We start from the raw sequence: 20,481 nt of genomic DNA on the forward strand, positions 1-20,481 counted from the left end.
CTTGATATTGTCTTTTGCATAACAGAAGTTTTTAATTTTAATAAAGACTAGTTTATCAATTATTTCTTTCTTGGATCTTGTCTTTGGCATTGTATCTAAAAAATCGTCACCATACCCAAAGTCATCTAGGTTTTCTCCTATGTTATCTTCTAAGCGTTTTAGAGTTTTGTGTTTTATATTTAGATCTATGATCCATTTTGAGGTATTTTTTTGTGAAGGGTGTAAAGTCTGTGTCTAGAATCATATTTTTGCATATCAATGTTCAGTTTTTCCAGCACCATTTGTTGAAGAAATGGTACCTTCTTCAGTGCAGACCCCATGCAATAGGTGGCAGCATCTCTGATGATAATGATTCATTCAGATGTTTAGGTCATACTTCACAGTGTTGGTAAAACAAGGAGAGACTGTATTAATTTTCATAGACTTAAAAACATAGCTTCAGGGGCTGACCCCGTGTCCTAGTGGTTAAGTTCAGCACGCTCCGCTCTGGCAGCCCTGGTTTGGTTCCCGGGCACAGACATATACCACTCATTGGCAGCCATGCTATGGCGGCAGCCCATACACAAAATAGAGGAAGATTGGCACAGATGTTAGATCAGGGCAAATCTTCCTCAAGCAAAAAGAGGGAGATTGGCAACAGACGTTGGCTCAGGGTGAATATTCCTCAGCAAAAAAACAAAACAAAACAAAAAACATAGCTTCAATAACATATGTGAATGAACTATTCTATTTTGACTTTTGCACTAAGGCAAACTAACTCATAAGTAAAATAACACTGTGAATAACTTTCCAAAGCAGAAAGGAAAAAAAAATCCTTGTATGATTTATATTACTCTGATCACAAAACTAGCTGTGCACATTTCAATTCTTTTTTCTCTTTTTTTGAAAAGTGCAAAATGTAAAGCTATCGTGGAGAAATATTTCTAACCCCTTAAGGTACATAATAAATTGAACAGCCATAGAACTTATCCTCAGAGACTTATGACTTTTGGTTTTCTCTGTCGTGGTGAGCTATGTGAGTTATAAAGCTCACGCAACAGAGATAAACTCAATTAACCCATTGTTACAAAAATCAGATTTTCTCTTCAGTGTCACAAAGGTGAGCCCTGCAACTATCAATTCACTAAGTAGCCAAGTAAGGCATTTTTTTACTTTAATATTCATTTTTTTGAGTCAAGGTTATTTTGTCTTCTGATTTATAATATTTATGAATATAAAACTTCTGGATTCTTCTTCCAAGGTCATTTCTGTAAGAAGCAAATAAGAAGAGTGCTTTGTCATGTCATCTGCTGGCTATTTAGAAGCTCGTTGTCATGCGTTCAAAAAAGATAAGAAAAATTGCTACTTGGGTCCTTTCGTCCTGAACTGGCAATTTCTTTGTTTCCAAATTTATTAAGCTTTTCTCTAATTTTATAGAGAGAGTTGCATTATATATTTTTCATTTTTTCCTCAAAATTTTCCCTTCGCAAGGCAGTGAATTTCACCAACTCATAGTTTATTATGAATTTCTACATCAGGCAATTTCTCTGATTTACTCTTCTTAAAGTTTTGTTTAATGTCCTCCTAAGGATAACTGTATGCCTATGGTTTCATATACTCCACCATAAAAAAGTTATGGAAGAACTCAGATGATAAAAGGATTCAGATGAAAACTGTTACAGTAGAGGAGCAGTTTTCTAACATCTGATCCGTTTGGAAACCTTAGTTGTACTTCTTTCTGCCCTGGTTCCTCTTCCTAAAAGTTATGCCACTTGAAGGGAGAAATCTCAACTGAAAAGGAAGGAGAGGATAACAAGTGTCAGAGCAGATACAAAGGAAATGATAATCTAAAGAGCACTAGTAGCTTGACTTGTTTTCAGAGAAACAATGAAAACTGTTTCTAGTCCACAGATAGAAGATCAGGCTTTGTAAATTTGGCTGACCCACACTTTGCTCCAGAAAAGAAGTTCGATGGTATTATGTAAACCTGCTCTTATTCCTCAGATAACTCCCAGAGGGATGATAGCATGCCTTCTGGTTCTAATCTTATCGAAACAATGTATAACTGATGATAATGTGAGTAATATTTTCCTATTTTAGAGTATCCTAAATCACCTCACCTTAAAAAAAAGAAAACACTACCTTTAAACAAAAGAAGACATTTTGTGTATGCACAATGTCTAAAAACTTGTAGGGCTGTAAAAAATATTCATGCAGTTTTCTATAATAGCTCTGTCCAATAAAAATACTATGTGTTACATATATACTTTCAACTTTTCTAGGAGACACATTAAAAACAAAAAGAAGCAGATGAACTTAATTTTAATAATACGTTGTATTTAATCCAATATCTCCAAAATATTATCACATGAATAATCAATATAAAATTTTTAGTGAGATATTTTACATTTTTTGGTGCTAAGCCTTCATGTGTAAACATTGTACACTGAGAGCACATCTTAATTTGGACTAACGACATTTCAAGGGTGTAATAGCCATATGTGACTAGTGGCTGCCATATTGGGCAGTGAAGTTCTGTAACAAATAACTACTTATTGAAAAGCTTTTAAAATGAATGCATCAATGAAGAATGAGAGTATAAGAATATGAGGTCACAGTATTCAAAACTCATAAACTTGAGAAAGATAGTTAGAATGATAAAGGAATTTCCCTAAGTTCTGTACCAGAAGGAGTCTTAAACCAGGAAATAGGAGTTATGAGTTTTCATGACACTTCTGTTCCTAACTCATCGTATGACTGGTTAAATAAGTGAAACTTTCTAGGTCTTTCCCCCAAAACCAGGAGGTTAGGCTCAATGATATCTTTGGCTCTTTCCAAAGTTAATATAATGATTCTTTGGTCAATCTCTGGGGTGTAGAAATTCTAACAAGAAAAACAAGCCATCCTCACATTTGGCCAACATCACAGCCAAGGTCTGTACAATGAAAAGGTCATCAGTATCTCTTCCAGGTGGCCTCACAGGGTAGTAATAATAATCTTGGTAAATCTTGATAAATCATCACCTATTATCTGTTCTTTAGCTTTTCACGCACAGATATGCATTTTATCAGTACAACTACAACGGATCTTTTCAAAGCACTCTCACATTTAACAAGTTGAAATGACATATATAAAATCAGATTAATTGATTAACATTGATACTTATAAGAGGAACCAGGTTACTGAAGTGTGCATGGGACTCATTCTCTTCCCATGTATTAACTTAAGAATGCAAATGTGTCCAATTAAATTAAAAAGCAAACATCACATACTCAAAAAGCCCACATGACCTGACACGGTGGCCATGAAAATATACCTTTCAGATCTCCTATTTAGGAAACCATAATTGACTGATGACCCTAGTTGCCGTCCTCTGGTTCCACCATCTAGTTCACACCAAGGTCACTTTAAGCAGTCATTGAATCAGTGTGGAGGATACTAGGGCAATTTCCATGAGATGAAGGACTCCTCTGACAGACAACTTTGGCTCCAGGACTCCTCATTAGACTCACCAAAACTTTCTTAGAACTACATAACCGTTGAAGAATTTTCCTACTAATCTTCCTTGCCTCTCTCTTTCACAAGGGTCACACCTACATTATATGGTTGTCCAGTACTGTTTTGATCATCATCTTGTTTGCAAATGTATTTAATCACATTTCAGTTTAGTCCTACAGATTAAAGTGTTTTAAGTGAATTTGCGTATTTCTGTTCTAATCAATTATGTATTGTAGATCATAACATTTCCAAGTTCTTCTGAAGTGTTTACTGTGTTCCCCAATTAGTAACAAAAAAAAGACACCAAAAGATGTGATATAAATAACTAGTCGTTTTATTATTCTTCAAAATTAAAAATTCCTAAGAATCCTTGTCCAGAATATTGTATTATAAATCTATTAAACATTAATTTATTTTTTGAAAATTTTGTTGTCAGATTTAAATAAGTATGCGCGTTAAGTACACAACCTGCAATGCAGCAACATTGGAATGAATTAAAATGAAAAATATAATGTCCGGATTCTGAGAGACAATAATCTTTTTAATATAGTGTACCAGTTAGAAAGTGTCTACATATTACTTTTAATTCTGCTTATAGTTTAAGAAGAATTACATGAGACTAAAACTTGCGTAAAGAAAGCAAGATAGGAAAGTAATTGTCTATAAATGTAATAAATATTTTCAAAGGTTGAAGAAATGTCATGTAGAATATTATTGAGTTTTTTCAATATACCTCCAGAGGACAAAACATGAACTAGTGGCTGATGGTTGTTAGCAGACAAGATTTTACTCAATATGAAGAAAAATATTCTCAGAATGTGTTAGTCTCTTCAGAGATTCAATTATCTGAATTTAATGTGATATTTTAAGTGCAAGTGAGTCCTAATTTGGGGAAAAAATACAAATTATGTATTTTTGTTTCCTGTACTCTTTTACATTGGAATATGAATATATATTTTATTATGTTACTCACAAAAATGAATGACAGATTAGTGTAGGAATGCATTGAGGCTCTCAGCACAAAATGTCCTCACCCAGTAGATGTTTCTTCAGATTTAATAATTTCCACGGAGGTCTCCAGCTGGTTCTCCATGAATTTCCCAGAACGCTCCAATTAGGCCTCAACTGACTCCCTCACAGAGTCCTATGGGCCTTTGCCGCTGCCTCTCCTATCTAGACCCCACCCTTCTCTCAGGGCCTAGGTCAACCATTTCTGTGTCTCCCTAGCCCAGGCCTCCTCTAAAATTTTGCAGCACACTTGTTCTGTGTGCCTGCCACCATCCTCAGAAGTAAAGAGTGAGGAAAGAGTGTGAAATTACACCAACATTGAAAAACAGTAGGGATATTCATTAGTAACCGGGTATCTGGACATATAAGTGATAACCTTACAGAATACACTCTTCCTTCTCAAATGACATATACCCCATAGAGAGCAAAGAAAATCCCTGATGAATTGACCATCTGTAGAATACCTCTGTATGCTAGGGACAAGGGATACAAAATTGAGGGTGTTTACTTTCAAAGAATTCACATTTTATATGGAGTATACAAGCTAACAGATACTATAGTATGCCCTCTGTACTGTTGCATGATGTACATTTTCATACAGGTGGCTGTAAGAGTTGGCTGAGGAAAACATGGAGAATTTCTTTATCATGGCTCTGTACACTTTCTCCTGGCTCTTTCCTGACGCTGAATGTGGCTAACACTCTGCTGATTTTCAAAGGAGAAGATGAGAAGGAACAAAGACTTAATATAAAAATTACGAAGCAAGATTCAGTACTACTGTTTCTAACAATGGTAATTGGCTTAACACACTGTATGCGAATCCAAAGATTGCTTATACACAGACACACATACACACTCATATACACCTCAAGGGGGAAGGGTCGACTGGAAGAACTTAATGGAGACCACAGGTTTAGATGAAGAGCCTCTCGATGAATGGCTGATGGAATGGATCTGTTGATTCAGCTGCAAAGACTTCTTTATTGATGGTGACAGAGCATGCTCTGATCATCCTGGAGAGGCCACAGGCCCACTTCAGAACTGTTTGGAGCATATAAACTCATAGGGAACATTCTTGTCTTCACATAGCAGCTGGATGTGTAGAATTATTTCCAAGGCATCTGAGGCTGTCATGATGATTTTGGAAATGTCTTTTTTGAAGGTCTCATTCGCTCCTTTACAAAGCCAATTGCACTTGCCTGACTGCTGAACTCTAGTAGGTTTTTTTTTTTTTTTACTGAGGCTATAGGCTTTTAGATTCATGTCAGCCGCAGTGATTGCTGTGGTTCTGCAGTCTATCTACTCTTCAAGGAGCATTGCCAAATCATAGCAGTAGAATCTATTTCTCGTGTTTTTAATAGATAAATCAAGGCCATTTTCTCTTAAGTAAATTTTGGATTACTTTTATTTTAATGCAGTACCTTGAACTATCTCTACCGCAATGTCGTTCACCTACTATGCCTCTGGCTACCCATACAGTCTCTTGAGAACTTTCACCAGTCAGTCTGACATTTCACTCCTCAAAGAAGTTAAAACCATCTGCTAATTTGAAGACTTCAACATCTACACTCTTAATTTAGATCCGTTATAAAAAGTCTAAGTTAAATATATTCTAGGGCAATGTCAAGTCACACTTTTCCATTTGGAGAAGTACATGTTATATATACCTTTTCTCTCTCTCGCTCTTTTATCATGTCTTTTCTTTCTTGAAAATATTCTTGAATTAGAATCAAGAGCTGGGTTTCAGGAATGCAGAATTGTGTCAGAAAGCCAGATTCAAGTAGGGGTAGTGTTGTTGAGCACTCCGAAATCTCTATTCTGCCATCATCTTCAATAAACAATCACGTTTCCAGTCATCCATAACTTGTCAAAAACGTCCATAACATTCAGCTCCGAAACTGAACTATCATACCTTAACACGTAAAAATAAATACAACAAACCAACAGCATGCTTTAGGACCTCATCAAGGACTTCTTAAAAATGTAAATAACCTAAACTTGCTCTCTTTTTTTTTTTTCTGTAGGGGAAAAACAAAAATAATGGATCACTTATTCAAGTGTGATTACTACTTATGAAAGCTTTACTTCTTAATCATGAATTTATATAGTATGTTTACCTCACAATTCAGTAATTCTATTCTTTATAATGGAACATACTAGTTTTTTGTAATGGGAAGTTAACTGGTCTCTGGTTGTTAAGATTTTTTTTCTGGAGGAATTGGAGATGTCCTATAAGCAAGGATGCTTTACATTTCATGTCACTGAAAACTCCAGTGTAAACAGTCTTAATAAGAAGTTTTATCTCACATAAGAGGAGGTGTAAGACGGAATCAAGGTGGGGAACATGGAGGCTGGTGCTCTGCTTCTTTCGGCTCTACTCTCCATGTCTTGACTTCATACTCAGACTAGTAGAAAGACAACTCTAGAACTTTCATACATCATATCTAGAGTTTGCAGTGTCCATTGGAAGGAAATGTCCATTTTTTTTTCATGTCTTCTTCTAAGCAGAAAGGGCTAATTTCCCAGAAGTCTCACAGAAAACTTCTCTCATATCTCATGGTTCTGCCTTTAGTTACACGTCCTTTTCTAAATGTAGAGGAGCAAGGGAAGTATGATTGGCTTAGACTAATCTTTTAGTCAACTAAAGACTATTTTGGTAGCAAAATGTATATACAGGGCTGGACCTTTTTGAAAAAAGTGTGAAAATTTCCATCTATAAATTCTTTCAAAGCTAAAGGAAAGATAGGTTTCATTTGGGCAAAAAAATAATACGAATGAATGATCTAATCTCCATGATTTTTGAAGAATGTATGCAAAGTAGTAATCTTCCACTGAAAAATTTTTACTCATATTCTAAACAAGATGTGATTTTAAAAGCTTTGATTGTATTAGATTTGATTGGATATCTAATCACATCTTTTAAAAGAAATTATCTAATAATATTAATGAAGATAAATGAGATAAAAAAATTATGAAAAACTGAACACTTAAGTGTCCTTCAAGTTTCCTTTATGCTCATTGATTTTCTCTGTTCGGTTTCCAAAGGGTGAGAATCACAGGTGCCATAAAGTAGCCCTATAACTCTTGTTACAAATGATGTTTTTAATTTTCAGTTTGATAATTTATGGTACTTATGAAGTCTTATTTCTGCTCCTGGAAAAATATAAGAAAAAAATCACCACATGACTACTTATTTTCTAGAGAGATTGTCACTGGCAATTGGTGGAGGATTGATGTCCTAGGGATTCACAAGATGGAAAATACTTTTCTGTGATTAAGTTCCTTTGCAGGTCAAACAGTCTGGTCATGCAGTAAGAAAACTCATTTAACTTAGTCTTACCCAGCATTTATCAAGTTATTTGATCATGGATTTCAACTATGGTAGAGTAAAAGTTAACGTCTTGTTGGGATCTTGTTTCTTAGGAAGATACTTTGGGAAATGCTGAGTCAGGAAATACAGAAATGAAAATATTAAGAATCAGAAATGGAGGATTTGTGTTGGGAAGTTTTGGAGGTTGAGTCTCAGTAAGCGGAAGCTGAGATAGAGTTTGTGGTGCTAGGTGTTTATTAGGTTATCAATGCCTGTGAAAGAAGGGAGAGGAAGCAGGAATGGGCAAAGGAAGCAGCTGAATTGTGAACCAGGACAGACAAAGCCCAGGCCAAACTGATGGAGAACTCTGAGCAGTGCCGTCAGAACTGCCCCACACTGAGTCAGAACTGCTGGGCCTTTGTATGGCCCCCTAGCTCAGCTACCAGATGGCTGCTCGGGAAAACAGTGTGACCTCAGATGGCTCTCTAGCTGAGGCAGACTCCGAAGGAGACGACAGTTGGAGGTCGTCTACTGACGGCACTTCCTAGAGCTGGGCAGCAAGTCCTTCTTTGAAAAGGAATTTGGTAGTTCACCTCTGTGTCCACCATAGTCCTCACTGGTGCTGCTCAGATCCACTTCTCCATAAACATCGAGGGAGTAGCTCCTCCAGGCTTTCTATGAGCTTCTCTTCCTGAGGAGAATGTGATGGTCCCTAAAAACAGAAAGCTCAAAATATGTGCTTCTTTTCAGACTGGACAAAAAACAAATGCATTGGCTGAATCATTAGTTTATAATCTAATGAAGCTCTTGTTGTATTGCTGGTTAAAGTGCACTCCCTTCGTAGAGCAGAATCTTTAACCCTTCACAGTGCAAATTGCAGGCTTAGAAAGCACAAAGTCCCCCAGTGGGTCATCAGGAGTGAGGGTAAATGAGACCACTCCTACCACTTGATTTCTGGATTTATGAATTTATCCTATTTGGTGACAGCGTGCCGTATAATACTCTTTCTTTCAATGCATTCTGGAGGAAGATACTACATCCTCACAGAGTAATGCCTCTGAGCTGGTGTTTCATCCGTACCTGTACAGCCATTCCAATGATCTGTCAGGCTAGCAGCTTCTGGCTAGTGGAGTAAGTGATACTCCAGTGGATCCTGTGGTCATGAGCTCATTCTCACACCTTCTTCACTGTAAAATATTCCTCTGGTCTGATAAGATGCTGTGGAATTCCATGCCAATAGGCAAATACTCTATAAGATCTCACACAGTTGTGCTAAGTTCTGGGGGCAAATAAGGAAAATCTTTACCCAGAACAGGGGTCTATTCCATGGGAACAAATGTCTGGACCTTCCAGTATGGAAGCTCATTTGGTCTCCTTGAAAACTGGTCCCATATTGGGAGCTAAGTGTTGTTTTCTATTGCCAATAGATTGGACATTATGTTGTAGCAATAGATCAGCTTTGGTAATTGGAGGCCCACATTGTTGGGTCCATGCATAGCTTCTGCTATGATCTGAATGTTTGTATCTCCCAAAATTTATATGTTGTAAACCTAACGCCCAAGGTGGTGGTATTAGGAGGTGGATCTTTTGGGAGGTGATTAGATCATGAGGGTGGAGACCTCATGACTGGGATTAGTGCCCTTATAAAAAGGTCCCCAGAGAGCTAGTTCACCCTCTGAAGATACAACCCAGAAGAGGGCCCCCATCTCACCATGCTGGCCCCCTGATCTCCGACTTTCAGCCTCCTGAACTGTGAGAAATCAATTTCTGTTGTTTATAAGCCACCTAGTCCGTAGTATTTTGTTATAGCAGCCTGAATGGAGTTTCTATATCTGCCACAATGGCCACTTCATTTATATGCCCATGATACCTACTTTGAGTTGACTGTTGACAGAAACCACTGACAATGTCAGGTGTTTATTTAGTTTTCCGTGGTGACTACTTTCTGGTGGTCATTAATATGTAATATAAAGATCTTCACACTTCATGCCAACTCCCATATGTTCAATTGCATTCCTCTATACAAGACCTGTCTATCTCTAATCTTGCATTTTTTCTTTCTCAGGATTCTGGTTAGCTGACAAGCCCTTTCACCATTACCCCATACATCCTGATATATTCCAATCTTGGGTCATTTCTTTTTCAACACAAAGTGGATGACCAGTGGCACTGCCCAAAGCTCTGATCATCGGAAGGACTTTTCCCCATGGCAGTCTTGCAAGGCCACCCCTAAGTGAGTCTATAGTGTAGCTAACATCCATTTTTGGCTCACATCCATATATTAAGCCAACATGCTCATAATCTGAGTTTGGGTTTTGTTCTCCTTTTTCAGCTGGCCATATGGGAATCCTGATATGACTATAGCCATAAGCTCAGGAGCAGACACTAGTGCAACAATGATGGATGCCACTGTGGTCTGATTTTCCTATTTATGCAGGTTTCTTGTGCCCTGTGGTCCTTCTCATGGTCAATTTGGGATATAGCTCTTCCATCTTATTCCAAATTGCTGCTGGGTCCATCTAAACGTATGACTTTGTTGGCTGACAAACGCAGCTCTGGATGGCAGTTCCAGATCCATGGTCATTTAATGTCCATTTAATGTTCTGTCTCTGCTAGGCCCCCAACAGCATTCCATAAGTTGTTTTATTAAAGGTGTGTAATCATCTGCTTTATATGGCATGATCTTGCTCCAGAACCCCTGGGGTTTCTCAGAAGACATATGATTTTCTCTGCTGAATGGCATGGTCTTATTCTGGAATCCCAGGGTCCTACACTGCGATTTTCACACTACGGCTTACCATAAATTCCACACTACATCTTTTCCAGCCATGATATTTCCAACACCATAGGGTCTGAAAAATCATGTGCCCCAAGTATTAGGGGTTCTTGTACTGTAACCTGGGTGTGCTGCAGAGCCCTTCCTACTCCGGGATCTTTCCAAACTGGTAGTACTTCACTTCATTTGGTATACAGACCTGAGAAGTCTTCTTAGGTGTATAATATGCTGCCACCAGAATATGAAGAAATGCACTGGGTACTGTGCTTTGTTTTATATGGTAAGACATGCAAAATGCAATCATTTGTCTCCTATTGTGGAGGAGATGCTCCAGCATGCCCCTGACCACTGGGTCTTTAAAACTTGTGTGGATGTGGTTGAGCATTTCACTCTTTATAGGTTTATCTTCCATTCTCCAGAATATCAATGTGGTGTTTGTACCAGCTGCCAAACATGTCATTCCAAAATGGTGACCAGGGAAGTGCCACTGGGTAGGTCTGTAAACCCAGTGGGACCGCTAAGCTGACTTTATTTACTATTTGGCCTGCATATGACGCTTCTCTTAGAGGATCCCTAATGATAGTGAGGATTCTTAGTACCAATGCCAACGCAGACACTGTGTCCAACATTTTTCAAAACTTCTAGATATCTCCCTTTTTCAGGTGTACACTTATTTGAGCAAACAACCATAGGTCACTTTGGAAAAGTCATTACCGTGTATACTTGCCATGATGTTTCAGGATACATCTTCCTAGGGACTTGGACACATTTTCAGTCAATGAGTTCCACATCTGAAAACTGGTTGTGTTCTAAAATAGCATAAGGAATCATGACTTTTCATTGGGGTGACTGCCATCAGCTCCTCAGTCATCCATTCTTATTTTCTCTGATGATAAATGTACCCATCTATTTTGCTCCTAGGCTAAAAGTTTCCTTTTGATCACGTTAATAACTCTCTACAGATCAGGCCCCCTTGGCTGTCACTCCAGACTTACATGTCATTACAAGAATAGTGACTCCTTGCTTTCTATTGCTTAAGCAACACCGTTTTGTCCTCTACTTTTTCAGGGTTATAGCATCTGCATTGGTATCAGTGAGCCAAGTTCTATAACAGCCTCTCCGACCGTCATCGGCACAGGCCTAGAGAGGAAGCCACTAAAATTTTTAGTGATGCCAAAGCTCCTCTCACCATTGCATTCCTTTTGGCCTTGGTATATAGTGTGTCCTCTGGGCTTTCCTGTGAAATACAATCAACTGGAGGATTTTTAGGACATACGTTGTATATTCATTCCCAATGCACACTTCCCTAAGCCTTTTAATCCTTTCCTTCGCCATTTACCATGGCATTTCTGTCCTTCCAACTTCCTTCAATATCGGCATCACATTTTCTATGCTTCTAAGTATCATCCTAGCAGCAAGTCTGCAGCACCTACTCCTTCCCAGAGTGTTAAATCTAGTGTTTTATGAGTGCATCTGCAAATTCTTTCCTACCCAGTTGTGTGTTCTAATAACTTTTATCAAGCACCTTCAGAAACTGGTCCTGTCTTTACTCTTTTGCCTCCTGCTGTTATGTGCTGGCTAGGTCTTGCAACTACCTTGTGACATAATCTCCTTTCTCCTATATGAGGCCTAGCAATGCCCTGGGAAGATTACACTGTAACTTAACCCCAGTTATTGGCAGAGTGGCCAAGAGGAGAGATGAGGTCAAATCCTGAGAAGGTGAGCTATTGCTTTTTAAGATAGAGCATTTGTATTGTCTTCTACCGTGGGGGTAGGAGATATTGTTTGTTTGTTTGTGGGGGGAGGGTCAGTATTGAGAAACAAAGCACTTTTTCAGGCTCAGAAGTTTGGGAGGAGGCTGGCTAGGCAAAATGTAAAGAAGTATTCATGCAGATGTGATCATCCCATCTAGGGGCATCCACCTAGATGTCAAAGTCTCAAGTTTTCCCAACCAAGACCCTGACCTTGGAGTAACAGACTTGTTTTGGTTCGGCATTTGATTTTCTTTGCGGGTAAGTCACTCAGGCAATTAAATCATGGGCTCAGTCCTCAACTTTCTCTGCCCTTGTTCTGTAGAAGATGAGAGCTTCTTTAGTGAAACCAAGGAGACCATCTCGTTTTCATACTTGTTTTTCAATTGCCCATTACTCATCCTCAACCATTCTTTATCCTTCTATAACGCATCAATGACCTTTAGAAATAATAATCCAATACTCAAACTCATTAGTGTGTCCCCTTCTACCAGTACACCATCCCAGTTCATTTCTGGTAAAAGTATTAACAATTTGACTGCCATCTTGTGTCAAGGACAATTTGTGTCCCCTTGTCCCCTCCCACCAACACCAGTGATGGGGTCCTCATCTAACAGGACAGTGAATAATCCACAACTCCATCTTATTGCCCACAATCTTGGACTAGTCCTCGTATCCACAACCTCAGTTTGGTTTTCTCTGAAGTGCATGCTAACACAATATAGGTGCAAGTTTATTGCTAATAAATACTTTTGAAAGGAAGGAGGAAGAAACTGTATTAGACAGAAGGAGGAGTTGTGACACGGCACCCAGAAAAGCCTTCGCTAACCCAGTGGGGAGCCTTGGAGTGAGTATTGCTTGTCTGAGCTGTTCCACATCAGATTGAAGTGGCTCACTGCAGCTGAAGTAGACCCTGAGGGAGCTGACAGCTGGAAGCTGGCTGCCAACTGCACTCTCTGTGTCTGGGCAATAAGTTACCTTGAAGAGGGATCTGGGTGGTACAACTTCATGTCTACCACAGAGGTAGAAAAAAATTCTCTATAGGAAATATTACCTTTCCTCTTATCTTTATATAAAGCGAGACAGATGAGAAACTATTTTAACTTTAAAGGAACTTAGTAAGGAAATTCTGAAGCCTCCTTGTAATCTTTTATTTCAAAACCATGCTGGTTAAAACTATGCTAGATTGAAGAAAGCAACTGTTTGAAAAATTGTTCTGAAAACACTTATTTTTCGTCCCTGATGGTGCAGAGAATTATATGGACAAATACACTGTGAGTGTTTTACCAGACTCTTAATGTTCGGTCAACCATCTTGGCAAGCCAAGCACTAGGTGTACCTAGAGACAATATTTCTTTTAAGGACACCATGAAGTTCCTGCCGTAGAGATAGGTAACAGCCCTACCAAGGGGAAGACAGATTTTGTGCAGAGAAAATGTCAAAGAACCAAAAATAAATCTACTTAAAATGGTGGACTTTATGTAGTTAGTCCTATCTTTCTGTTTTAGACTTTAGTCTCAGATATTGTATATTATTGTTTTGTGTTTGATATTTACTTCTAAGTATCTCAAAAATCACAACTCACTCTCCCCCTTTAGGGAGGATCCTGGGGTCAAGAATTTTTACATTGAGTTTTATAAATATAACTTCATTGATTGGATGGCATTTTGTAATACATAAATATTTGTAATTTTTAACTCTTCATGACTCAGTAGCATGTAAGAGCACCTCTATTTTGTTCAGCTCAGCCCAAATTTTAATATCATTTCTATGTGACAGGCATTGTATTAGGGGCTAGGAAAACACAGATAAATAAGACATGTGGATAATACATTATGAGCTGCTCATGGGGATGTAATGTTTGAAATTAAACTGGGCTGTTAGCGTGCAAGAGGGTGTACGTGACACCCTGAGGATCTCTCCTCGTGAGACTTACATGGAGGGAACAAGAGAGATTCTCTGTATCTTATACTGATCTGTGCACATTCTCCTTATGTGTGTGATCAGACATGAATCCTTGTTGTCTCTGTAGAGCTCAAGGCTGGTTCTCTTAGAGCTCAAGCTGGGACACATGAAAGGGTCTAACCAGGAGTGAACCATGCGAGTGTGTGTAGCCAAATCCCCTCCACCCTCCATCTCCTTAGTTCTTCATAGCAAAGAGCAGTTGTGCATTACATGCCTTGAACCAGCATCTCTCTCAATGCCAAACATAAATGTTAATAACGTCACTCAAATTCCACCAGGCTTTTTCCTTTTTTATATATTATGACTTAACATATAGATTTGTAGGAGGTTTTAACTCATTGATGTTACAGAGCTTTCTATTTGGAGCTACCCCCAGACATGAAGAAATGGAGAGAAAATCATTCATGTACTTTTTTTTCTGGGATCAATAATCTCAGAGCCTGACTGATTAGTGTCTTCAAATGCTGTCACAGTTGATTGCAGAACCTTGAAAATGAAGGTGTAGGTGGTGCAGGAAAGATTACCATTCTCACTGTGAACTCTGATTATTTTCTTTCAGGTTACAGAAGGAAGAGCCCAAAGGAAAATGTAGGTCAAGCGTTTTTATCCCCTGCAACTTTCAGAAGAGCAATCACAAAATCACAGTGACTGGGCCTGATTTCTAATGGTGGAAAAAGGAGAGCAATAGGTGAAAAAGCAACAGGCACATGTTTTTAACTCCTGTTTTTAAACACAGGGCAGCATAAACCAGATTTTTTTAAAATTAGGGATATATTTGTTTGGTTTAACCTAATTTGACTTTGGCTATTAGACTCAGCTTTCGTGTGACTACTTCTGGTTATTCTCATATTAACATGGCAAAGTGAGAAAAGGGAAAATGGAAACGTTTTCAAGGCACCATGTTTAACATGCTCTAATTCTCTAATTAACACATAACCCTTCACAAAACAATTATTTCCAAAACATGTGGATGTTTAAGAGGATAGAGATGCTTTGTTTACTAGTGTAATTATTATAAAATCAGATGCACTTAATTTCTTGTTTATAGATATTCTATTCATTTAAAAATAATTTATAAGCATGTGGAGTACTTTCTGTGATCTCAAAATCAGATATACTTATTTAAATGAACTTTTCTCATATTTCAAGAATAACGTTGTCTTAATTGGGACAACATCCATTTAATTAATGTTGTAATTAAGTGTATAAGGAAACTTCCTATTGTATAAGAATTGCCTATGATGAATCTACCGTGCTAATATGTCACATTAGGAAAGTGAGTATGACTAGAAAGCTGATGCAAAAATCTCTGTGCCTCAGTAAATTTTTTAGCACTGCCTTCAATTTTGAGCCTGGTCTGAATATTTTATTTGAATTTTTAGGATGCGAGGTGTCGACAAAAATACTCTAGTTTGAGGAAGTGCTATATCATATTCTAAGATTGTATTAACTGTAGTGTAAAGTTGTGAAGGCAATCTGATGGGAAGCAAAGTGTTTGTTGGAAGTTGAGGGCACAGGTTGCTGGTCGAGATGGAAAACCAAGAGAGGGGACAGGGGAGCCTGAGGTGGGAACACTGGTCACATTAGATTTACTTTTATCTATTTATTATTTTGCTTCTAATTGGGCCAAAAAACCCATTGGAAAATTGGAATGCAACGGAGGGGAGAAGAGGCAGTACAGAATCAATGGAGCACTCTTGGGAAAGTCACTCTCTCTCTCTGAGGGTCCCAGTTCACTCACTAGAAAATGAAGTGTTGGACTTGTTTGGTGATTTTCAACTATAAGCTTCCTGCATAGAGCATATCATAAGCAGTTATGAAATGTATCACAAGAAATTTTTTCCCTAAGTAATGGGATAACATTTTGAAATATTACAGTATTTTTTCCTTATTGATATTTTTCTTCTGCCATGATGACTAGGTCTTGAGGCTGAGACTTGTTGGCTCAGCTATGGGAAGAACAAGTGCTGCCAAGACAGGATAAAGGATAAGACTTAAGGACAATTTCTACCAGAAAAGAATAGGAAACAGAATGCTCTTTTCATGCTAGGGGAAGAAATTGGAGGAGAAGGAATGAGAGAGAGAGCCAAGAGGTTAGATACAGAATCTTAGCTAATTGATCCCTCACCTTTCCTTGAGGTTAAATTGTGAGAAAAGACAGGTAGAAACAGCCTGATAAGTTTAGGGGTGATAACTTGCTTCTCAGGTATAGCCTCATGATAATGTAATGAGGCTTAGCACTCACTTTTCCCTCTTTCTACATCTTCATAATTTGAATTTTTTCCAGGAGAAAAAAGGTAAGAAAAAGGGAGATAGAAAATCCAGAGTTAATTGAGGTTAAAATAAATTGCTGTAGATCACTGTTTTTACATCATTGTCTTTTAAACTACTGGCCATGACATGTTGGTGCATCTTGAAATCAATTTGAGAGTTAAAAATAGCATAAAATAGAAAAGTACAAATGTATTCCACATAGCGTTGTTTGGCGAAATTTAAGGTTCAGTTTTATATCAATAGTAAATCTCTGTGACTGTATCTATATAACACAGACATACATATTCATACTTCTGTTGTACTAGATCACAATGAGAAAAAAACGTATTTCTTACTTTGGGTAGATTGAAGAGAAAACATGTTTACACACAAGTGTGAAGTGTTTTAAACTGGAAGAGATTAAGTTATCTTGAATGGCAATTGCAGTTTTCTTTTTCACTACCAAATGAGAATGGGAGCTCCAGAATAAAGATGAGACCAGTCATTGAAAATAAATTAATTTTTCTCCATCTGGGTTGTCGTGTGCAATACTCCTCCTAAGGCTGCTTCTCCCTGGGTGTTGAGGGTAAAGTCTTGACCTGAAAACTCTTTTGATGGGTTTTCTGGTGCTTGAGGCTCTTCACCCCGGGGGGCATCCATTTCCACCATCCTTGAACTCACAGGGCTTGACAAAAATGGGAGTCTGGCCTAGAGCCAGATCATCTTTGCCTGACAAGTAGTAAATATCCCCAGGGGAACATGTATGCTCAGGCTATTCTTGGCACATTACTTTCCCAACTAAATGTTGGAGTAAATATATCAAGTTCTTTGAAAAAATCTCAGATTTTTATTGAAGTTACATTGAATCTACTGATCCATTTGTCTTCCTATTAATGAATATAACATCTCTCTCCATTTTTGTAGGATATTCTTTGAGGTTTCTTAATAAAGTTGTATATTTTTCACAGTAAAAGGCTTGCTTGGCTTTACTAAAATTATCTCTAAGGTATTAGATATTTTATAATACTATTGTAAAAAAAATCTTTAATTACACATCCCACTCATTTGTTGAAGGTGTATGGAATGCACTTAGCTTTTGTATACTAACCTTTATTCATCTGTTTTGACAAAACTTTTCTGTTTTCTAATAATTGTAGATTATTCTGAGTTTTTGGTATAAGTGGTAACATCGTCTGTAAAGAAAGAGTTTTATTCCCTCCTCGTTAATCCCCATATCTCTAATTGTTCATCTTCTTACACAGGCTATAATATAAAGGTAAATGTGAATAAAAGGATGATAGTGGACAATCTTTTCTTTTTTTAAAAAAAAGACTCATAAAACTTTTATTCTACTTGCATCAACTTAATACACGTTTTTAACAATTATGCTCCAGATGGTACTGAAAATTTCATCAGGAATTAAACAAACCTATCCATCATCTCGAGTTATTTCTGCTATTTTCAGAGTCATGTATGTAGAGCATGAAAATGAAAAAAAAAAATCTAAAAAAATTTAAACATATGTTTTGTTTGTGTTACTGCTATGACTGACATATAAGAAGTAATGGGTATCAGGATATTCACTTTTACTGCGTCTTTACTTATGGGTTTGTTCTCAGGTTGCCTAAACATTTGGATACAAATAAGCGTAACAAAAATAATGATAGTAAACAACAGCAACTTTACAAATTATGGAATATGAACCATTTCTGCCCTTATCCAGAGCAAACTTTCTCTCAAGGAACACTTCTGTACCTGTAGTCAAAAATGTGCACACTGAAATTGTGCATTCCACTGATAAACTTGGTTAGACATGTAATACCATTGGATGCTGCTGCAGCCTTCAGCTCCAAACCTTAAAGGACCCGCAGTAACTACACCTCTGAGTAGAACCAATTACTCCTTTTGTTCCCCAGCAGGCAGTTTTCTTTGCTTAGACATGAAAGCTGTTTTAACACTGGCCCTTGTGAAGCCACACTGTACCAAAAGGGGTATGCCAAACATTTATAACTTGTGTAAAAATTCCACATCCCCAGATTGAGCACAAAAGGAAAACAGATAACTCTCTAATTGTTAACTGGCTCTATTCCCCTAATGCTAAACGTAAAAACCACACAAGAAAGATAGAAATTCAAATAGAAGTAACATAAAACTGTCACAAATCATAAACAAAAAACTGTGAGACAGCTTGGATGACAAATGGTCTACTGTGCAGATTTTTAAATGAGGCAGACAAAAGTTGAGAGGTTGATTAGCTTTCACCTCTTTCTCCTGATTCAGTTTTATCTCCTTGGGTATCCCTTGCCCATAATGTCAAGTTGCCTCTCAGTCATTGCATTACTAGGGTGCTGTCTTTTTATGACCCTTCACTGAATGTATCAATTTCAGCAATAGCTTCCTCAAAAGATGTCTTTGCGAAAGATCAGGCTTTCTCAGAGGAGTTCAGATCTCATAATAGAACACAGGGAAGTTAAGGACCAGACCCAATATGATAGGATGAGTCCATTGCATTTCCTTTTTGCCGACTTCAAAAGCTTCTTTGTATGCTTTTTGTGACTGATCCACAATCCCTTTCTTGTCATCACCAGCAGCAACCCCAGCCATGTAAGAGTATTAGTCTTTTTTCAGTTTCAGATGGAAGATTTTGCTCTCTGCTTGTGAAGCTTTGGGATTGATAACTTTTCCAAAAGAGATAATACATCTTTGCAGGTGTACTCTAAGCTTAGTCTCAGTTTTCTCTCTGTTGTCATTGTGAGTCATCTGTTGCTTTTTCTCAACGTCTTCTCTCTTTAGCTCAGCACTTGAGATGACTCTCCAAAAGGACTTACAACTTACAACATTTTTTATAAGTAACTGAGAGAAGATTGCTCTCTTCATTGGATAATTCAGCTCCTTGCTCAGTTACAGGCTTCATGCAGGCTGCCATGTCATCATATTGCTTAGCCTGCTCAGTCAGTTTGGCTTCTGTTCCAGCTTATTTTTATCCATGATGGATGTTTTATGTCTGGATTGGTTGCTGGAGGATGCACAGAGGCTCAGTGGTCTCTGCCTTTTTGTTTTCAAAGATACTTTTATCAGATTAATGATGTTCTCATTTATTCCTGAATTACCGAGAGTTTTCTTTTGAATCATGAATTTAGGTTGCATTTTATCACATGCTTTCCTCACACCTATTTGAAATAACCATATTTTTTTTCTCTTTTAATATCTTAATTTGGCAAATTACATTTATGGATTTTCTAATCATAAGCCTGAAGAAGGGCAGTTTTATACATTTTCTTTTTATATAATTTCTTTTCATTGTTATATGTATCCATAAAAAGTATGTTTTTCAGTTGTTTTTAACTTTATTGAAAAGTATGCCATGTTATATGTAATAATTAAGGACTTTTTCACTAATGATATATTGTTAAGGTTCCTACACATTATTGCATACAGCTATAATTCATTTCTTTTTGACTGTTGTTTCATATTTCATTGTGTAAATAAATAATTTATTGTATGTTTATTCATATCAGTTACTGGGACTTTTTATAAGCTATTAAAATACAGACAATACGTAGTTGGCATAGGGATAGAAAACTGGCCAATGGAATAGAGCAGAGAACCGAGACCAGACTCGTGCATTCATAGAACTTCAGGTGCATCAGAGATGGCCTCTCTCATCAGTAAGGAAAGGTAGGGGGATGCAGCAAATGAAACTGGAAAACTGGCTATACACAAAAATAAAATCATCTCCAGCTAGATTAAGGATCTGAATATTAAAAACAAAACAGTGAGCATCTTAGTGAACACATTGGTAAACATATTTTAGGCACAAAAATTATTGACAATATTTGAAAATATTAAAATTAAGAAATTTGGTTCATCGAAAAATAAACCTAAGTGAAAACATAAGTTATAAATGGGAAAAAGTTATCAGCAATAAACACAACCAAAAA

The 20,481-nt window shown here is 37.5% G+C and overlaps 1 pseudogene; it reads right to left on the minus strand.

Moving 5' to 3' along the window:
* Nucleotides 1–18,791: 18,791 nt before the first annotated feature.
* On the minus strand, nt 18,792–19,528 carry LOC131419829 (14-3-3 protein zeta/delta-like; annotated as a pseudogene).
* Between the last annotated feature and the right edge of the window lie 953 nt (nt 19,529–20,481).

Source organism: Diceros bicornis, chromosome 22 (genome assembly GCF_020826845.1).
Source record: "Diceros bicornis minor isolate mBicDic1 chromosome 22, mDicBic1.mat.cur, whole genome shotgun sequence".
Classification (NCBI taxonomy): Eukaryota; Metazoa; Chordata; class Mammalia; order Perissodactyla; family Rhinocerotidae; genus Diceros; species Diceros bicornis.